At 40.6% G+C, this 20,146-nt stretch overlaps 1 protein-coding gene across 1 annotated transcript in view; it reads left to right on the plus strand.

Annotated features, from left to right (window-relative positions):
• UBAC2 (UBA domain containing 2) overlaps positions 1 to 20,146 on the plus strand; it is a 91,313-nt gene that overhangs the window by 15,902 nt on the left and 55,265 nt on the right. The window lies entirely within an intron of this gene.

Below are 20,146 nucleotides of genomic sequence, written 5' to 3' on the forward strand. Positions count from 1 at the left end.
CCCCCCCCCACCCCCCCCTTCTCTTGTGTCATTAAATACCCAAAAAGTACACAGTGCATCTGGCCTGCAGTTCATCTGTTCAGCAGTGTCAGCCTTTGAAAGAAGCAGTAGTTCAAAAATAAATTGAAAAGTTGCATCTCTAAGATGTCTGCAAGTGGGGTAGTGGACTAGAGACAGTGGTTTGTTATGCAGCGGCAATCTCAGAATGTAGGTAGTCTAATATTAGCTCATGACAAATACCAACACAGCTCTACACCTGTTGATGAACCACGTTGCCTTTGGCAGATTTCTTAAAATATTGTGTCCATGTTCTGCCTTCCACCTGTGTCCCGTTGTGTTGGGAAGCAGCTTTTTTTTTCCCCCAAAAGTACAGATTTCTCATGACAAATATTTCATAGTTGTTTAAAATATGCATGAATACTCAGCTCTTTTTTAAATCTGTATACATTGTCAGGAGCTATGCAACGAGTTAGTTGTTCCAGTTTGGAAGTGTCTAGGAGAGTTTTTTCAAATAATCTTTCCTTACTAAATACGTGGTATGTGATGTTTTTACTATTAAGCTGCTCTTAAAAGTCTCAGGTGTGTAGGAGTACTGTTCTGAAACTTGATATGCCTCCCAGGGATAGAGTTAATGTTTCAAGAGAAATGTCTTTATTGGGAGCTGCTTATACTCAGATTCTTTTGATGAAGTCTAGTGCAGAAGTAGGGAAAATCATTTTGACTCCTCCAGAGTTCAGGAGCTTGGACAGCGTCTGCTCAGTTACTAGCCTGAGTATATGTAATCAGATATGAAATAATTAAAAATTGCTATGTATGCTTTAGCATGCCAGTGAAGCATTTAATCAAAGTACCTGAAGCTAGAGTGAGCTGTGCAAGTATTTGAATTAGAATAAGCACTGTCCTTTAAATTCAAGGGCACCTTGCTGCACATTGCATTCCTGTGCATGGTGCCCAGCCCTGGCAGGTAGCTTGCTTTGATGAAGTGACAGTTTTCTACTGTTCTGCCTGTGCCACCTGTCTCTGGCACAGTTTAACAAACACAATAATGTGTTGAGATTGTGAAGCTTGTTGTGCTGCGGTGGAGTTGAGCTGATTTAAGAGGGAGCATTCAAGACGGTAAAGGGGCTAACATCATCCAGACCAGGACAAAGCAGCTCTATTCCTGCCATGTAGCAGGGAACCTTGTTAGTTAGGACCTCTGCAGGGTAGGGTTGCTTTGTGTGTAGGCTCAGCACTGTCCTTGGAGGGAAATGGAGAAGTTGAGTGTGAGTATGCTCAGTGTACCAGAATGCTGGGACGAGGCCAGCTGATGCTGTGAGCTGGCACAGGAAGACAGCAGAGCTGCCTGTGAGCAGATGATTGCAGAGAAGTCACTGTCTTTTCAGATACAGAGCTGGGTCCTGTCAGAAGACTCAATACTTTCTGACTAACTGTTCAACTACAAAAATATACATATTTTATACACATGCATGCACTTTAAAGGAAAGGAGCTGAAAATCCCAAGCTTTATGATGACAAGAAGCCTAGCAGAATAAGGCAGAGTATAGATTTGAAGTTTAATAATTAAGCAACAGTCTTTATGTAGACATTGTGTTGGTGAAGATGGCAGTAAGAGAAGATGAGCCTGTGAAGCCGAACTGAGACTTGAGTACCTTGTATTCTCTGCTGTTTTCATCCTTTGCCTCTGAATTATACTGCCTGCTGATGCATTTTTATTTTTGTCTTAAGAACGTCTGGGAATTTGCTTTCATTTGCTTTTAACTGAGCTCTATGTTATGTGGTGGTGCGGGCCACTATATTCATAGCACTTATCCAAACAGCAAAAATAAGAGGGGGTGCAAAGCTTGTTTTGAACATTAGAGACAGAAATGGCAGTAAAGGTGGTGGGATGTTGGATTATCTCTGTGTTCCTTCTTTCTAATTTGACAGCATATGGACGATAAGAACTATACCAGCAGCTTATGGCTCACAATGCTCATTACTGTCTAGATGATGTAGTTTTATTTCCAAGAAGATGGGGTCTAAACTGTCATAGTTACTGGGTGAGTGCTTGGTATAGTATCTTTTAGAGATCCTGGATCTGGCTTCTCTTTACTGCCAGTTTCTGCCCCAACGGCTATACTGACAGGTGCTAAGATCTCTGAAATTTGGAAACGGGGCTTAACCTCCAATAAGAAACATTTTTATGAAATCCGTTTTGACCTCGGCTGTTATGAAAATTAATTGCTGCATCAATGCTGCCATCTATGGATCTTTAGCTAGCATAGCAACAGATCTTTGGAACAGCAGAGAACAGGTATAAATGGGGTCATTCCTTCAGACACCTGCACTACTCAGCCAGTTGTGCAGGAAAACTGGCTATGAAGAGTGAAAACCACTTTGACTCCCCCATGGAAGTGTGGTACTGCATGGTGTAGGAATTCGAATTGTTCCCTGTAGTAGTAGAACTGCAAATTCTGTTGTTGCCTAAAGAGTTACATTTCATACAGGTCTCCCCCATGCATTTCTTTTAGAACAGTAAGATACAATTCTAAGAATGAGTTGTTAACGAAGACTTCCTTACTGTGTATAGTCTGAATTTACCCTGAAAACGTGAAGAATTAGAAGATGCTTGGTGGGGGAAGAGGAAGGACTGGAGGCAACATTTACCATTCTTCTTCTGGCTTTGTTATATAACACAAGGATAAAAATAAAAATAATAAGTAAGCAAATCCGTGTTTTTAAAGCCACTCACCTTGCAGTTTTTTTGTGTTTTATTTGTCTCATATGTCTCTATCAAAATCGAATAGCAACAACTTTCTTACCACAGCACTTCATTTTTCTGGAGTGAGTGTTCTAGAAGTTTAATGATCAAATTATTTCATGAAAATAAACAATGCCTTCTTTCCTATGTGGGAGTAGAGGGCCTCCTTTTTGGCTTAATAGTTGACCCTTGAAGGTTATTTTCAGTGTATGTGGGGATGACCAATTTAAGAAAATCATCTTTTCTTTCTGTCTTTACTGGCAGCTTGTGTTTTTTTCCCCTCTTCTCTTCCTCTTTCAGGAAATAGGAACACCTTGTTTGTTCCTCATCTTCAACGATAGTAAAGGAAGACAGGGATGTGGAAGTCCCTTTGGAATTTAAAAGGAAATCCTGCATCTAATTGTAGATGTCTGTGCCAAACAATACTTTGCGAATTATTTCGGCTATTGTTTGCAAATTGGCTTACAGCTCACAGTGCTCCATGTTACTTAATCTGAAGGAAAGCAATCTCAAAGTAGTCATTACATCTTAGAAACATCAGCTGTCTCCTATCTGTAGAAGTTCTGCTGTGAGCATGGATTGCTACAACATTTTTGGTTTAAGGATCTGATATCCTTTCATATAAGGGATAAAATATACCCCTCTATCACGGAATGAACTGCCTCCATTCCAGTGATGGTCTACATATCTCTCTTCCCCTCTTCTTATATTTGCAGGACAGTTAATTATTGGATTGAGGTGGAGGAAAAAAGGAAGAAGAACAGGTGAATAATTATTTAAAGCAGTTGGACATGTTATTAATATGAGGACACAATGTCTGTCATGTCTTTTTGCAAAAGAGTGTGTGATTGCACTCTTAGGACAAAGAGGAGGAGCGTAATTGGGTAACTTCACAAAGGAGGTCTTGCAGTGACTGACGCTTTAAAGAAGTTCCTCTTGATTTACCAAAGTATTGGACAGAAGTTGATTCAGTAAGTTCAGTGGTTTTCTGAGGTGCACAGCTGTATGATGGAGACTTTAAAAAACAAATACACTTGAGACAGAAGGCAGTGCGTATAGTGAGTAAAAAACCTAATGTGGTTGCTTTAGTAAAGAGGGACCTGGGGGTGTTGATTGACAGCTGTCTGAACAGGAGCCAGCAGTTTGCCCAGGTGGCCAAGAAGGCAAATGACATCCTGGCTTGTGTCAGCAATAGCGTGGCCAGCAGGGACAGGGAAGGGATCTGACCCCTGTACTCGGCACTGGTGAGGCCGCCCCTCGATTGCTGTGTTCAGTTTTGGGCCCCTCACTACAAAAAGGACATTGAATGACTCGAGCGTGTCCAGAGAAGGGCAACGAAGCTGGTGCAGGGTCTGGAGCACAGGTCGTACGGGGAGCGGCTGAGGGAACTGGGGGTGTTTAGTCTGGAGAAGAGGAGGCTGAGGGGAGACCTCATCGCCCTCTACAGCTACCTGAAAGGAGGGTGCAGAGAGCTGGGGATGAGTTTCTTTAATGAAGTAACAAGCGCTAGGACAAGAGGGAATGGCCTCAGGTTGCACCTGGGAAGGTTTAGACTGGATATTAAGAAGCATTTCTTTACAGAAGGGGTTGTTAAGCATTGGAATGGGCTGCCCAGGCCAGTGGTGGAGTCCCCATCCCTGGAGGTGTTTAAGAGTCGGATTGACATAGCACTAAGGGATCTGGTGTAGTTGGGAATGGTCAGTGTTAGGTTAATGGTTGGACTGGATGATCTTCAAGGTCTTTTCCAACCTAGATGATTCTGTGAATAAAGAATTAAGCAATTAGAACATCTCCTTTTCAAAGGACTTTGCAGATTTTCTGCATAAATAACAAGATCTTTTAGTATTACTTTCTTTTAAAATTTCCTCTTTGCTTTTATTTTATGCTTACTGAATACTCTCCTTTTGTTTAGTCATCACTTTCCTTCAGACACCTTGGTCTCTAGTTGTAAAACAGGGTTATATGGTGGTCTTAATGGGGAAGTATTTTTGCAAAGAAATCACTTCTCCTCTACAGCTTTTCTATTTTGTTTCTGTTTTGTCATGAACAAGCTACACAATTTCCTGCCAGCAATTTGAGCCTTAGAATACTTACAGAGCTCTCTTTGGAAAAAGAGAAGATGAGCTACAGCCATGAATCAAAATGAGGTGCAAATGGCATCTTGACAAAAAGACCCCAAAACTGTGGGAAGCATTTTAGTTTTCAAGTATTGTGAAGTAAGCCAAACTGTGAATGAGATGAACATTAAAACCTCTCTTTATGAATATTTAGCCTTTGAAGTCATGTTATGATGTCCATTACAAAGCACTAACTATAATGTGGTAAGTTATGGGAAGAGACTTAAATTTTTTTAATTTTTTTTTTCTACCAAGAATTCAAAAGTAATTTAAAAAATAGCTCAGCCAAAAAAAAATGAATAATATTTACCGTGGAAGAGGAGTGAGTGGTAGCCAATTACTAGTCTGTTCTACAGAACTGGACTCAAAATCTTGAACATACAATATGAGTCACATTTGGGTAGTTAGTTTTGCCTTACTGTCGCTGCCATGAAAATAGGTCATAATAAATGAGAGAAAAATACCTTATGTGCTTTGCAACATAGGTCATCATAAATTGCCATCGTTTGGCTCTGCTCTGCCCAAGCTTCATGCTAAATACAGACCCTGATAAAAGATCATAATTTAATGCTTAAATCAGTGGGGAGTTTGGAGTGAAGATCCTCTTCAGCCCATCACATAATGAGGTGTGCCCTTGGGTTGCTTAGGGGTAGACTGGGTGAAGTGCTCTGTATGTGGGATTGGAAGGGTGGGGAGAAGTGGAATTTCTGTTCTTGAACGTGAGAACTTAGAGTGTGGTGGGGGATCAGATGTCAGAAGCTGGTAGGAAAGGCTGAAGCTCTCATTTGCCTGTGGTGCCCACCTCTCCCTCTCCAGCACAAACAGTTGTCACATAGCCAAACTTGTCCATGCAAATGGTTCTGGGAGGCTGATGCTACCCTGTGCTTCTCTCTGCACTTCCTTTACACCAGAAACATGAGACAGGTGAGGGTATGGGAATCATAAGTTCACAGGTAGGACTTGCACGCTTTGAAAAGAAAATAATTCTCAGATGAGGTAAGAATGGCTACAAAACTCATCAGGTTCAAAAGCAAATGAAATTGTAACTCTTTGAATTCAGGCATGTAACATACCAGGATGGTCCCAGATCACTACTGATCAAATGTATTTTCTCTAAGGCAAGAAGTTTGCAGAATGAAAATGTATGTATTCTATACAGAGTTAAAAACCAATCCCCATTACAAGTTGGAGCATTCAGAGTGTCAGGTTCCACTTTCGAGGTTTTATGTGTCTCAGGGGTTTCTTGAAGTAAGTGTCTATCTTAAATGAAGCTGCCCACTCTTCTTGGTTCAGTAGCGTGGCTTGTGGATGGCAGTTTACCGGAATAAGTGTCCAGATCCTTAACAACTGCTAGACAGCTCTCTACTCTTTAGATTCATAAAGATTGTAAAAGGCTCAGCTGACCCTCAAAGAAACATGAGTTTGATTGCTTCCCAGCTATACCTGTCCAGGCTTGGAGGGCAGTTTATTCAGGCTGGGATGTATACCCCTATGTCCCTCTGAACTTTGCGTAACTTCAGGGAGCCACTTGGCAGGATGTCCATACATGATGCTTTGCTTGTTTGCCTTGCACAAAAGCATAGTTTGAGAGAGCGTACAGTGGTGGTAAGACACACACCTGCAGGATTTTAGCCTGTTGTCTTCAGCTCCTATCTGGTATGAAATTAGATTTCTATTACCTAAACCAGGAACCTTCTCTGATACCTTTAGAGGGACAGAGACCTTGTGTCTTGAGTTTCCCTGTCTGTGTACTAGACATGCAACAGCTTTGGACTAGGTGAGCTAGGTGATCCTTTTGTCCGTCAAGGTTCGAGTTATCCAAACAGTGATAGCTGACAGTACCATGGTGTATTACACAGATGCGAAGGGTGACACATCACCCTCTTGCTTTGGTTAGGGATGTTGATCATTTGGTGAAACTTGCTTTATGTATTGGCACATTACTGAGTGGGATTTTGAGTGTTTAAGTCAGGTGTGTTGTGAGCAGGAAATCTGAGATGATTTCTCACAGCTATTTTTAAAAATGTTTTCCTCTGTTGTGAAGCTAGCCAGACGTGAGGCCACCTTTTCCAGTTCTCTGATGATACAGAGAGGTTGGTCAGGATGCAGATGAGTTAGTTGTTATGACACCACTCCGAGAGGCAGCTTTCGTTCAAGACTATGTAAGCTAACTTTGCAGTCACCCCACATCTGCTGCTTCTCTTTTTGCTATTGCTTTCCAGTCTGGGGATAACTTTTGTGATTGGTAAAGCATGTCCACTAAGCCCTGGTAAGAAACAGTCAAATCAAGAAGCAGCACTTATTCTCTTGTGGTTCTTAAATGAACTGATTTTCCCTGTGGTGTTTTAAAATGTGGTGTGACAAAAAAACCTTTCTGTGTTTTAAAAATTTTGGGTTTTGTTTTTTACATTTTCACTTACGTGTCTTGTACACTTCAGAAAATAAAATTGGGTCAATAAAGGTATACTCAGCAGTAATCTCTGCTTTTCTGTGGAGAGCTTTTTTGTCACTTGTCACCATGAGTTTTTATCAAGGGCTTGATGATAGAGGTGGTTTTGTTGGTTTGTTTTGCCTTTGCTTAATGATCCTTTTACATAATGAGATGTTAATTTGGTGCTGTCTTTTCTCACACTAGGGCTCCTTGAGCCTGTGGTCATCAGCTCTTTTCACCTTTTGATGAAGATAGGGTTTTTGTGGCTGTGTGCTCTGCCAGAAGTGTGAAAGGAGGCTCAAGCCCTGTGCCTGCAGCAGTGTAACATCCTGTGCTTGTTTCTTTTTAAGATTCTCCTTAGAATTCATTCTGGATTCCTGTATCACTTGTCAGTAAAATCAGCCTCTGCTGGTTTTTCATCTAAACCCTCATATTTCTAGAACTGGGGCATCTCTGTACCTCCTGGATGTCAAACACGCTTTCTTTTTTTATATGTATAAAGGTCATTCAGGAGTGTTTCGTGCTTCTTCAGTGCAGTAACTGTCTCTGCACAGACTACCATAGTGAACAGCAGACTGTGAGAGAACAAGGGAGCGAGGGGTAAACACCAGGCATGATCCCCAGTGTCTACAGTGGAATCATTAAGGAATGTTTCCATTCCAGAAATAAAAATTGAAGTTTTATTTACACCTCAGTGAAAGTGGTGCTTTGGCTACAGGCCTGAGACAGCGTTTGCAGTAGTTGTTGTGCAGTCTGATCTCTCTTACCCTGAGCAGTACATTCCTTCCTCAAGTAACTGTTTTGGGCTGCTGTTAAGGGAGGAGGGTCTTTGCAGTAATCCCAGTGAATGTTCGTACAAGTATTCATTCAGAGGAAAGGAAGGACTATTTGCTTATAACTGGAGACTGGGATGTGTTGTCTATATTCATACCTCCATCTTCTTGTCTACTTCTGAACCCCTGTTTTGTGTTGGAAGTGTGAGATGGGCAAAAGGGGAAGTCAGGGTGTGCTTCACTCCTTCCACACTGTGTTCAACCAACAAGGGGAGTCAAGGGGAGTAGAGTCAGAAGTCCACCTTACTAGTACTTTTAAGCTAAAAGTCTTTGCCTTTAAGTGCTTAAGGTATGGACTTCCAGACTATGAATTATTTATCATCCCAAAAAAATCTTTGGTCAAAGTAATTTCTGCTTAATATAGTAGTGATTGTGAAAAAAGATTAAAGAGTAAAGGGACAGGATCAGAAGATGGGACCTAGTGTATTTAAACTTTTGAGGGAACTGTGCAAATCTTAATATATGGGGCTGAAGAGACAGAATAATGGTAGACAAAAAAATACTCTTAACAAATGCAAAGTGACACTTGATCAGCGTAAGGAAGCTTGAGGCACCCGTACTCTGAAATGAGGACTCTGACTTGTGTTCAACTGATGGCAAGAGCTGTGCTGGTTCAAAACATAAACATGGCTTCCCCAGTTGTGTTCTCCACTCATCTACCAGAGCCTCACAAAGGAAGCAGCCAGAACAAGCACATGTGGCTTTGTTTCACCTGCTGATGGTGCGGTTTTATGGCAGGGCTGAGCCAGTTGAAGTGTCAGCCGCTGCTCACAGAGCAAGTGCTTGGCCCCAGCCTGTACTTTCCTATCTACCACTTGCAGTGCCAGTCATCTGACTTCCTACAGGCAGTGGCTATAGGGAGATAAAATAATATTTAAAACTAAAACAGATATGTATATATATTTTTGCAGGGATCATTTGCCATTGGCTTAAGTTTCTAAACCTGCTCACTTCTGGGTGGATGAATGCCAGCACCAGAGCAAGAAAAGCAATGGGAGCGTGTAGCTGGAAGGCAGAACAGCGACTTTCTCCTTCCGTTACTCTGTACCACAAGATTTGCAGTTGATTGCTTCAGTCCAGGTTCGGGTGCTTGAGGTTAAGGCATGCATGGTTGTAAACTCTGCCAGAGGAGGGGGACAGATGCAGCAGAAGACCATACCCTCTGAACTGGGGTTGTCCACAGAGCCCTGATTTTAGTAACTGTAAGAAGAGACTGAAAAGTTATCAGTCAAAAGCTCTGCCCCACACAAAGCTGTGCCATCTGAAATATCAGATTATAATAACAGATGGATAATCATCTGTTTCTTAACTGATGTCAGGGTTTGCTGAGGATTTTGAGGGCGTTTTTGAAACGAGGGAAATGCTCTATTTTCACAATAATTAGGATACTTATCTCTGCATTGCAGTTGGGATGTGAAGTCTCTTTGCTATCGCACCTCTCGGATAGGCACACATGTGTGCACACAATACAGAGGTGGGTAACATTATTTAAGAGGAAGATAGCAGTGGGAGGTAATTTGACAGAAAGTGTTACCAGTGGTTGAATGTATCTGGAAGCAAGATGGTACACCTTTAGAAGGGCTTCCCTGGGATGAGCTGACCCTTTCAAATTCAGAGTGCTAAGTGGCATTTGTAATTGCAATCTGTCACCACTTTCACACTTAGTGTTTTTAATTGGTTCTATTAAGTGGAAAGTACCAAGCATGTCATTATTAGAGATCTGTGAACTAAGTGTAATTATTCAGATTGGAAAAGTGTTTTTATTGAAGGGGAGAGAAGCTGGTCTGCCCTGCAGCAGGATTAATCTCTATAGTCAGTATTCTGTAAGTAGCTTAGGGAGGTAAACATTACATGTGTCTTTGCCAGCTTGGCTAAATATTGCCATCTGTCTTAACCCTTTTTAAAGATAAATGAGCTGTAATTGGATTTCTGTACTGGATAATTTTAAACAAGGGCTATTAGAAGAAGCAGTAATTGTTATCATGAAACTGCACAATAGGCGTATTATTATGAGGCGTTGCATCTCTCTGAGTGATTTAGTATTTGTCAGAATTAGGGTAGCAGATTAGAGATAAATGTGTTTTGATGTGGCGATTCCCATTATTCTTATTGTGTGTGAGGAAACAGAAATAGTAATGAAGTTTGGGTTGAGTTTGTGCAGGGGGTAGGGTGATGCTTCTTTGTCCCAAGATTGTGAACTCTTAAAAATTAAATTGAAAGAAGAGGAAAGGTAAATTGATTACCATCTTTTATATTTCTACAAAACTTCTAGAAATAAAAACATTCAGTGTTTTTGTCTGCATAATAAACTGTTGCAAAATATTAAAAAGTTAAAACTGAAACCAAATCAGGAGAGCAAATTGTGATGTTGCCCACAGTATTTCCTTTGCTTGGTGTTGTTACCAAAGGCCATCAAGTGATTTTTGGGAAGCACAAGTAAGAGTACTCAAATAGTAAAATCTAAGTTTTCAAATTAAGGGATTTTTTTTTTTTTACTTCACCAGTTTGTTTTGAACAAATAAAACACAAGTTTACTTAGCTTCTGAGGTATTTGTTGACACTGGTATTTAAGCTTTTATGTATGAAGCACAGAAATCACTACAGACATTTAGCCATTTTTTTCCGAGTTCATGTAGCATTAATTGTTTATATCATTTTTGAGTGTTTATTGCCATCCTAAACACTCTAAAAAGTGGGATTTTTTTTTTTTCAAATTCGTATTTTAATTCCTTGTTTTCTTACAACCACTGCTTGATTATCTTTTTTCTCAGAGGGGGCACTGCTTGATTCTCTCTCAAAGATTTTAGGGTAGCTTACTGTTACGTTCTCCATGAGTAGTAATTTGCTTGCAGTTTTTTTCTTTAAGTATTTTCTGCAAAGCCTTATCAATTTGTCCACTTTGATTCTGCTCATAACACAACTCATTAAGTTTTTTAACTTAGTCACTTTGGTCTTTTTGATTTGAAAGAATACTTTTCGGAGAAAAATAATCATGACTCATCCTTTATCCTACTGGTGTTGACTCTTGGAAAAGTGATAAATAAAATACTAAGTGTTTTGTACCAAGGAAAGGACAGTTCTTTCTGGATCCTAGTAAGAAAGGCACAGACCTTTGCAAGGCAGATGACTATGTATTAAGAGCCCAGGAAATCTTATGTCTTCTTACACTGGGAGCCCCAAGATGTTACAGCATTGACTGGACCTCTGGTCAGGGGCAGCACATGGTGCAGATACCATCCATGGTGAGGTTCATCAGCTCTGAGATCACTAGTGTTCCTCCAGGGTCTAGCTCACAGTACAGGTTCATCAGTCACTGACAGAATCAAGCCAGGAGTGAGGACTGAACTTTTAAGACTGTCTCAGACAATATATGCTTTTATTCTTACCTCATTAATAAGCTGCAGTCCCAGAACTGTGGCATATAATAATTCACATGAATGAGACAATACTCTGTATGTATACTTAAATGTGCATCAACTACACATTGAGTAATTATGTATTGACTGTGCATACATTGATTAATTATACTGTTGATTAGATATGCCTTGATTAAGTAGAGGTCATACAGTATCCATGATATGTGGAACACTAACTCTTCACGGAACAGTTACCCACCGCTGGCTACTGCAGTAGATAAACCAATCATGGATAAGGTTACTTCTGCAATTGCAAACGTTTTGGTTCAAAGTACTGCTGTTTTTCTGATTTCTTATGGAAGTATTGCTGTTCTAAGCAGAGGTCACTTAATTAAAGTAAAATTTCTTCTATAGTTCTGAGGCGCTCTGCAGTTCTTAGTGGGTCTTGCTGGTATGCTCTGACATTTTTCCCCTCCCGCTAGGCCAGTGCTGTCATCATTCCTTGCGTGGAAGTGTCCTGTTGTGAGCGGTTGAGTTATATTGTCAGATTAGATGAAGTGTAAATCATAGCACTTATCTGCTTAGACCTTTTTCTGAGATGCTGACAAAGTTGGATAAAACTGTGAAAAGAGATTAGCAAAAACATCTTTCACCAACATGTCTGTGGCCAGTGAGGCACACTTGTTTCCTGTTTTTTGTTTGTGACTAGAAAGTGACACCTTGTGAAAGAGCATTAGAATCAGATTTCTGAGAAGTAATTTCAGAATTCAAGCTCCATCTTTATGCCTTGCTAATCACAGCTATTTTGACAGAGGATGAAAATTAAATTGCTCAGTCTTAGAAGAACTGATTAAAACATCAGAGAGAAATACTACTCTTTTTTTTCCTTTTTTAAGATGTGAAAACCTTATCTAGGCCATATGTTGATGAGACTTCATCTGTAGTTAAAATACATTACGGTACTGAATCTTTATTGATAGCTGTTCCAAAAATATTTTTAAAGAACGCTTAAAAATTATAATTCTGATCATTAGTCATTTAATTTCAGCAGGAATTTGCAGGTTTCAGCACAAGAAGCATTGCAAAGAAATACATGATGGCAGTGGTGCTTGACTGCTTGAATAGAGATGCTGGGCTCTACAGTAAGTGCCTCCACAGCACCAGCAGCCACACTATTAGGAAGACAGGGCTGTAGCCAGGGGAAATAATTTTTCCAAGTTCAACTTCTGCATGCAGTGGAGGAAATGCAAAGACACCTTTTACGAAGGCAGTAATACTAGTTCAGGCAACAGGAGGCAGTTCCCTGACCCTAAGTTCTCCATCTACAGTGATCCTCAGCTAGTTGCTCTCAGCCATGAGCTTGGTCTCTGTAGGCATGCTGGCTGTGGACAGCTCACAGAGGGACTTCTCATGGCCAAGGGCACGGAATGTGGGTGCTAGCTGAATGGCTGGAATGCTGCAGGAGGAAAGCAAGGAGGGACAAAGAGATGCCCTGGCTGCGCCAGAGCTGTAAGCTGCTTGTTTTGCAGTCATCCCTGGTGTTTGTGGTCATTAATTCTGCTTGCCACTGGTGGTATCCAAGCATGCTAGTTTTAGAGCTTCTGCTCTAGCTTGTGGGTTAAGAGGAGTCAAAGAGGAAAGACCCTTCATTTAATGAAATTAATACAGTGTAATCTGTTATGTCAGTAATTTCAGATGGCTTGATTTGTTTTTGTTTTTTTTTCTTCACAGAACTGAGATACTTTCTTCTGGGTCACAGTTTTAATAGTGACATATAATGTGTTATCTTCTTGCAGGCCTCTTTCTAGATGTCCTGTGTGATCATTTATGTTGGTTTTTGTCTAGAACAGAATCACTAAGAGTGACCATGAGGTGTTGTTAAGTGTTGGGGATATGAATGTGAAGCTTTGCCCTCTATCCCTCTTTTAGCATAAATAGCATTATTATGTATCCTAGTAGCTAGCCCTGACACATTTAAAATAGTTGATTTGCCCCCATGTGAGTAAACGAAGGAGTAAGGTTCTGATGGGCATTTGGGCTGTTTTGAATAGCTGGCACTGTAAATACACTGTATTTATTTTTTTAAAGGACAAAAACAAGACAATTGTCCTGCAGTTGCTTTTATAGTCTGATAATTTGTCAGGAGTCTTCAGTTGTCCCTTTTTGTCAAAAATGCCTCACACATGCAGCTGGCAAGTGTGCTTCATCTCTTCCTGTCCAACTGGAGACAGTGATCTGTCATTGTTACTTGACTGTAACTTTACATACTTAGAAGTTGTGATATTAAGGCTTCATCAAGTTTTTAGCCCCTTAATATCAGCAGCTGCTGATAAAACACTGTCTGGCTGTTTTTTAGGCTAGTAAGTTGAGAATAATCAGTTTTCAGCATCTCTATATTTAAAGTAGGCTGCCTCAGAGTGCCTTCTGTTAACTAACCACAACTTCCCTCGAAAGTTACATGCCACAGGAAGGATGAAACTGCTAAGTCTAGCTTGTTAAAGGGAGGAACATAGCTCTCCTTGTACATGGTATAAGACAATGTATACTTTTCTGGAGGAGATAGAATAACCACAAATGTTGCTGCTTTCAGAACAGGTGCAAAACTTGCTTTTTTAGTTTAGCCCTTTGCACAACATCGGTCACAGCTGAGGAAAAGAGGAAGAGAAGAACCTCAAATTTTTGCACTGAGGAAAAATGAATGCAGCTTTTTGGAAGGAAATCTAGGCCATGTCTTGACCTTTCTTTATTTTAGGAGGGTGCTAATGACAGCATTCTGCTAAGGGCTTAAATAGAGGACAACACTAGAAGATTTTAAAGTTAAATCATTTACTAGTTTTACTACAAGGCCATTGAGCTTCATGTTGCTTTCTTGTCTAGATTAAAGTTTTGACCAAATTTGTTAGTCATAGAAGGATGCAGGTTGAAAGCAGCCTCTGGAGATAGTGTTGTCCAACCCTGGTAGTGCCAATCTAACCAGGGCTGTGTCCAGTCAATTTCTGAGTATCTCTAGGGATAGAGATTTCACAGGCTTTCTATGCAACCTTTTCCAATGTCTGACTAAGCTCATGGTGAATAAATACTTCCTAATGTTTAATTGTTCCTCGCTTCAACTTGTGCCTGTTACTGCATGTTGCCATATTTTCTGTACCCCTCCCCCCTAGGCAGTTGAAGACAGTTATAACATCTCCTCTCAGTCTTCTTTCTCCAGGCTGAACCATATCAGCTTTCTCAACCTCTCCTCCTGTATCATGTTCTGCAAGCCCCTTCATCATTTTTGTGGCCCTCTGCTGGGCTTGTTCCCCTATGTCAGTATCTTCTACTGGGAAGCCCAAATCTGGCTGCAGGTCTCCAGGTATGATCTCACAAGTACTGAATGGAGGGGAAAGATTGCTTCCCTTGACTTCTTTTGAATACAGTCATGTACACATTTGGCTTTGAGGTCATACTACTGACTCTTCTTTAATTCGTCCAGCAGGAGCCCAGACCTTTTTTGGCAATGTATTTTCTAATGAGGTGGTGCCCAGCCTGCACTGTTGGGTGGAGTTATTCCATCTTGGATGCAGGTCTTTGCATTTGAATTGCTGAACTTCATGAGGTGTGTGTGAGCCAATTTTTCCAGCCTGGTGAGATCTTGTTCTTTATTTAACGTGTCTGAGCAAGGTTATCCAAATTTGGCAGTCATGGGCAAGATCCTAGTTTTGAGACTTACCTGTATGTTACTGTGGTAGGAAAAGTAGATCAGAACGCTCTTGATCTCCCTGTGTATAGAGGTACCCTGTTCTCCTCTGCCACCCAGCTCAAACACAGTTGGATTTCCATTCTTTCTTTGCACTTGCCTTCTTTCCTTCCTCTGTAATTTGGATGGAGTGGTGAACAGCTTTGATCTGACTGTTCATAGGAGAAGAGACTAGATAACTTGAAAGAAGGGGATTTGATGAAGATCTGTAAGAAAGCAAGTAATGTGGACATGGTGAGTAAGGAGTCTCTGTTTTCACTCATTTCTAGTACAAGAAGAGGACTTTACATGAAACTAACAGGTGTCACAAGCGAAAGAAAATGGGTTCAGACACCATGGGTAGTAGTCTGTGGAATTTCTTGCTGCAAGATGATGCAGGCACAGACATTTTATTCAAGTTCAAAAAGGGACTAGACAGACTGATGGGAAGAAAATTGATTGAGGACTGTCATGTGCAAAGATGAGACATCTGCCTCAGTTAGTCTGAAGTTAGACATTGCAGGAAGCCAAGAGAGTATTCTGAGGGGAAAAAAAAATGAGGAAATATGTCTGAGCATTTACTACACAAACAGCAATTCCCCCATTTTTCTTCAGAAAAGGGTTGCCGAAAAGGCTGAGTTCATTTTGTACCATAGCCTTAGTCTTCAGGCTGCAGCTTAGCCAAGGCTGTATTAGGAAATATTTCATTTGGTTGAATTCAATGTTTTTCTAGTGATTCTTGGTGTCCATTGATCTTGTCTGAATTGAGCCAACACAGCGGGATATTGCTAAGATACAAACCTTAGTTTGTCTTGAGTTCTTCCCCTGCTCTGTACCACAGACATGGAGATAGAAGAGACAGAGTACGTTGCTGCTTTTCAGTTCCTCCAGAACTGGCCGCATAAGGCAAAGCTTCTCTTCTTCTCTTCAGCTGCACCCTATTTATTTTTCTTCTGTTGCAGGTTATCTCATCATTTTCATGGAGTCTATTCACTCCTTGCTTAACTGAAAGCATTTGAGCTTCAGAACAATGTTAGTCCTTAATGCAACATCTGTTTAAAAAAACAAAAGCCTCTATTTTTTTTCTTTATGCTAATGAGCTTGCTGGTTTAAGAGGAGTCATTAACCACCTTCAGGAATCGTGTTGTTTGTGGTAGCATATTTACCACTTTGGACAGTTGCTGATCCTGTCTTTTGCTAGGAGATGACCATCTTGCTGACAGGTTCCTCATCTGCATAGTTTTCATGGCCACAGCTAAAAAAGTCAGGCAGCGAAGCCTTGTCCTGTTCTGCTGGGCCTGTAAGCCACAGGAGATTGCCTTCTTTATCGCTGTGCTTTCAGTTAGGCTTCAGTATCTTCAAGCCCAAGGTGGCTGAGGGAACCCATCTGAGCACTTGCAGTAGTAGTCCTTAGTTTTGCATTTTCATCAAAAGAAAAAGTAAAGACACTAAAGTCAAGGGTCTGGAACACATGTCCTATGAGGAGCGGCTGAGGGAACTGGGGGTGTTTAGTCTGGAGAAGAGGAGGCCGAGGGGAGACCTCATCGCCCTCTACAGCTACCTGAAAGGAAGCTGCAGAGAGCTGGGTTTGAGACTCTTTAGCTTAGTAGAAAGCAACAGGACAAGAGGGAATGGCCTCAAGTTGCACCATGGAAGGTTTAGACTGAATATTAGGAAGCATTTCTTTACAGAAGGGGTTGTTAGGCATTGGAATGGGCTGCCCAGGGAGGTGGTGGAGTCCCCATCCCAGGGGGTGTTCAAGAGTAGGGTCATTTTAGAGCTTAAGGATATGCTGTAGGTGGGAACTGTGCTAGGTGAACCGTTGGACTAGATGATCTCCAGGGTCCTTTCCCAACTAGATTGATTCTGTGTAAATGTTCTTTTGCTGAAAATGCATGTGTTTCGGGATTTTTCACATGGTGCACCTTCACTTGGTCATGTGCTCAACAAGAGGTGTCTATACAGCTTTATTTTCCAGACTTGCACAGACTCAGCCAAAATATACCATTTGGCCCCCATCATAATTTTTATTTCTATGTGCTCTGTCACATTCCCTACCAGATAAGATTTGAGACGCATGTCAGCAGTGGACACAAAGTCTAGTTGGAGTCCTCTTAGCAACTGCCCTAGCCCTATACTCCAAAGTGTAAAGTTAAAAGATATTCTATTGTTTTGTCCTGAACATAGGTTTTAAGATCCTGACTGGACTTCACCCTTCAGAGAGACCCAGTTTCTCTGAAGAACTTCTGTCTTCATAATGAGCAAACCATTTGAACCTGCTGCTACTTGTCAGCTGCTTTGTTTATATGTAGAAAAGATAAGTGAGCTCCAGATCTGTGTCTGTTTCACAGACTTTCCTTCACACAGAAGGGGGCATTTCCTACAATGTATCAATGCATTTCCTTTTGCAAAGCTCATACTGCTTCAGCTATATGTTACATGATGTAGAATGTTCATGTCTTTTAAGATAGACACATCCTTACGTACTCAACGTTGGAGAGGAAAAAAGATACCAGATATGGCTTCACCCCCTTTATTCATGTCTGTGCAGCATGCAGGAGCAGAGGGACCTAATGTGTGCCACTACAGGTAACTATTATCATAAAAATACTCCAGTGAACAGTACTGAGGGAAACTGAGGGAAAGTAACAGCAGGATAAATGTGTAAGAGCATCTTGAAGAAATCCAGTTGTTTGAGAACAGCTGTAAGTTTTCAGTATTACTGCTCTTCCTTGCTCCCATGCAGCAGCTTGTTACCATCTCTCTGGTGATGGCTACCAGCCCCACAGCACAGCTGACAGACGAAACAGGACAGATGCTCTCTAAATGACTTCAATGCAGTGTCCCAGGCCAACTGAAACCACCACCGCTACTTTTGGCAGTTTCAGATAAGCACACAGAAAAGAGGCTCCTCACTGATATGAATGTGCATGAGCTATGAGTGCGTGCTGGCAAGTAGTGAGGGGAAGCAGTGGCATCAGTTGCCACCGCTAAAAATTGTCACTGTCTGTGTGTCTGTGCCTTTAGGACTCTTGTCAGGAAGCCGAGCTTATCTTAGCTTTTACAAATTTTTGTTTTATTGGTTTCTTCAGCATTTAAGAAATATTAAAATGAGAAAAAAATAGCTTTTCTCAAACCCATATCTAACTGGACCAACACCTCTGAGGCTTATTAGAGCAAAAGCAGTATTTTCATGTAAAGTTAGTTGTTTGAGAATGATGTGATTTAAAAGCAAAGTCTAAATTTGAAAATAACAGAATTGCTAACATGAGAAAACAGGGATAAAAAATTATCTTTCAGTACTTCACTTTGTTTCCACTTAGAAGAGAACAGATATCTGCATTATGTGGTGCTGTAACATATATTTGAGCTATTTTTTACAGACAAATATAAAAAAGACTTCTTTAAGGTTTTATAATCACAGTTAGATGAAATGCATATTAAAATTAAAAAAGAGACATTAGAATAAAATGAGCTTCTATTTGTGTGATGTTAATAATAAGTATATCTTATTTCTACAGCTTCTAGGTATTCATGAGTGGTCTGTCTGTGGTTTTATCAGGTTATCATTTGTGTACTCCAGTAGGGAAGAATTCTCAAATAATATTTTAAAATAGTTTATTAGAAAAGCTGACAAGAATAGAACTGCTATAGCATGCAGAATTATGTAGAACTTCTGTTAAAAATTATTTTTCTTACTCCATTTTCCTGTAGTTGCATAGTGTCTTTTGTAATTAGAAACTCAAGTCTGACATTCCAAGTGGTATGAAATATAGGGTCTTTTGGATTTTATTTCCCATAACAGAGTAATCGTTAATTTAATGTTTCCGTACTGCTGTTCAGATGTGACCCTTCCATGTTTGCAGGTAGGCGGAGGTCAACACGTGAGGAAGGAAGGAATTGCGAAGATGACAAATGTAACTGTGTTTGCTTGACTTCCAGTGCAGTGTCAATGCCAGAGAGATACAGCTGCAATAAATAATGTTTATTCTGACATCTGGCATAACTTTTACCAGTAATTATCAGGCAGTCTTTAATTTGCCTCTTCCATCACAACCTCATGGTGCAATTACCAAATTGAGTTGGCAGGTGAAGGCATATTAATTAGATAGAAGACAAAAGAAAAGATGGGAGGGCCAGGAATGCAGTAGGGAAGGAAACTGACACATGACGGAAGGGCACAACAGCAGGAACCCAGGGCTTGCATCCTGGATACTCAACTGGTATTGAGCCAATTCCAGCAGGATGTGTTTAAGTCATTTGGTCTCTTTGCTGGCCCAATTTCAGTGGGCCCAAAGAGATCCCAGATATGCTGTATGAAGGCGTAATGGGAAAGCTTGTTCTTTCCCAGCCAATCCTGCTGTCCTCATTGATCTCAGGTAAACAGCACTTAAAAAGAGGTGGCCATCTCACACCATCAGAATTAACCCATTGATCTACTTTTTGGTGGCTATAACTGTGAACATTTATTCCTGTTTCTAAAACGTTTGTCTTGTGTCCATGTCTGACTTCAGAAGTTTTGAATAACCCTGCATCACTGCTCTTTTAACTGAAATGGTGCAGTTTTCACGTTACAGTCTCTTGCTTCAACTTATTTTTTGTGTTTATAAATAATTTATTTACAACTAGAGTAGACACTCTTTACAATACACACTGGAAGAGAAGGTTCTCCTTTAGGAAAAGGAGCAAAGAGATAATACACCTTGCAAAGATGAGTGATTTAACATATGGGAGATATTTGGTGTTGGGGAGAACTAAAGAGTTCATTAACTTTTCATCTGTTACATTTGACAATGTTATCTATGTGAATTGTCCAATAAGACGTTTGTGCTTCAGATACTGTAAAATGCAGTTTCACCTCCAATGGGCTGTAAACTAAGCACCTGTCAAACATACACAGAAATTGTACATTTTATCTCAAAGTTTGATTTCTTTTACTTGTGTGGCTTGG

This window comes from Athene cunicularia (assembly GCF_003259725.1).
Source record: "Athene cunicularia isolate RWA chromosome 1 unlocalized genomic scaffold, athCun1 chr1_part1, whole genome shotgun sequence".
Taxonomy (NCBI): Eukaryota; Metazoa; Chordata; class Aves; order Strigiformes; family Strigidae; genus Athene; species Athene cunicularia.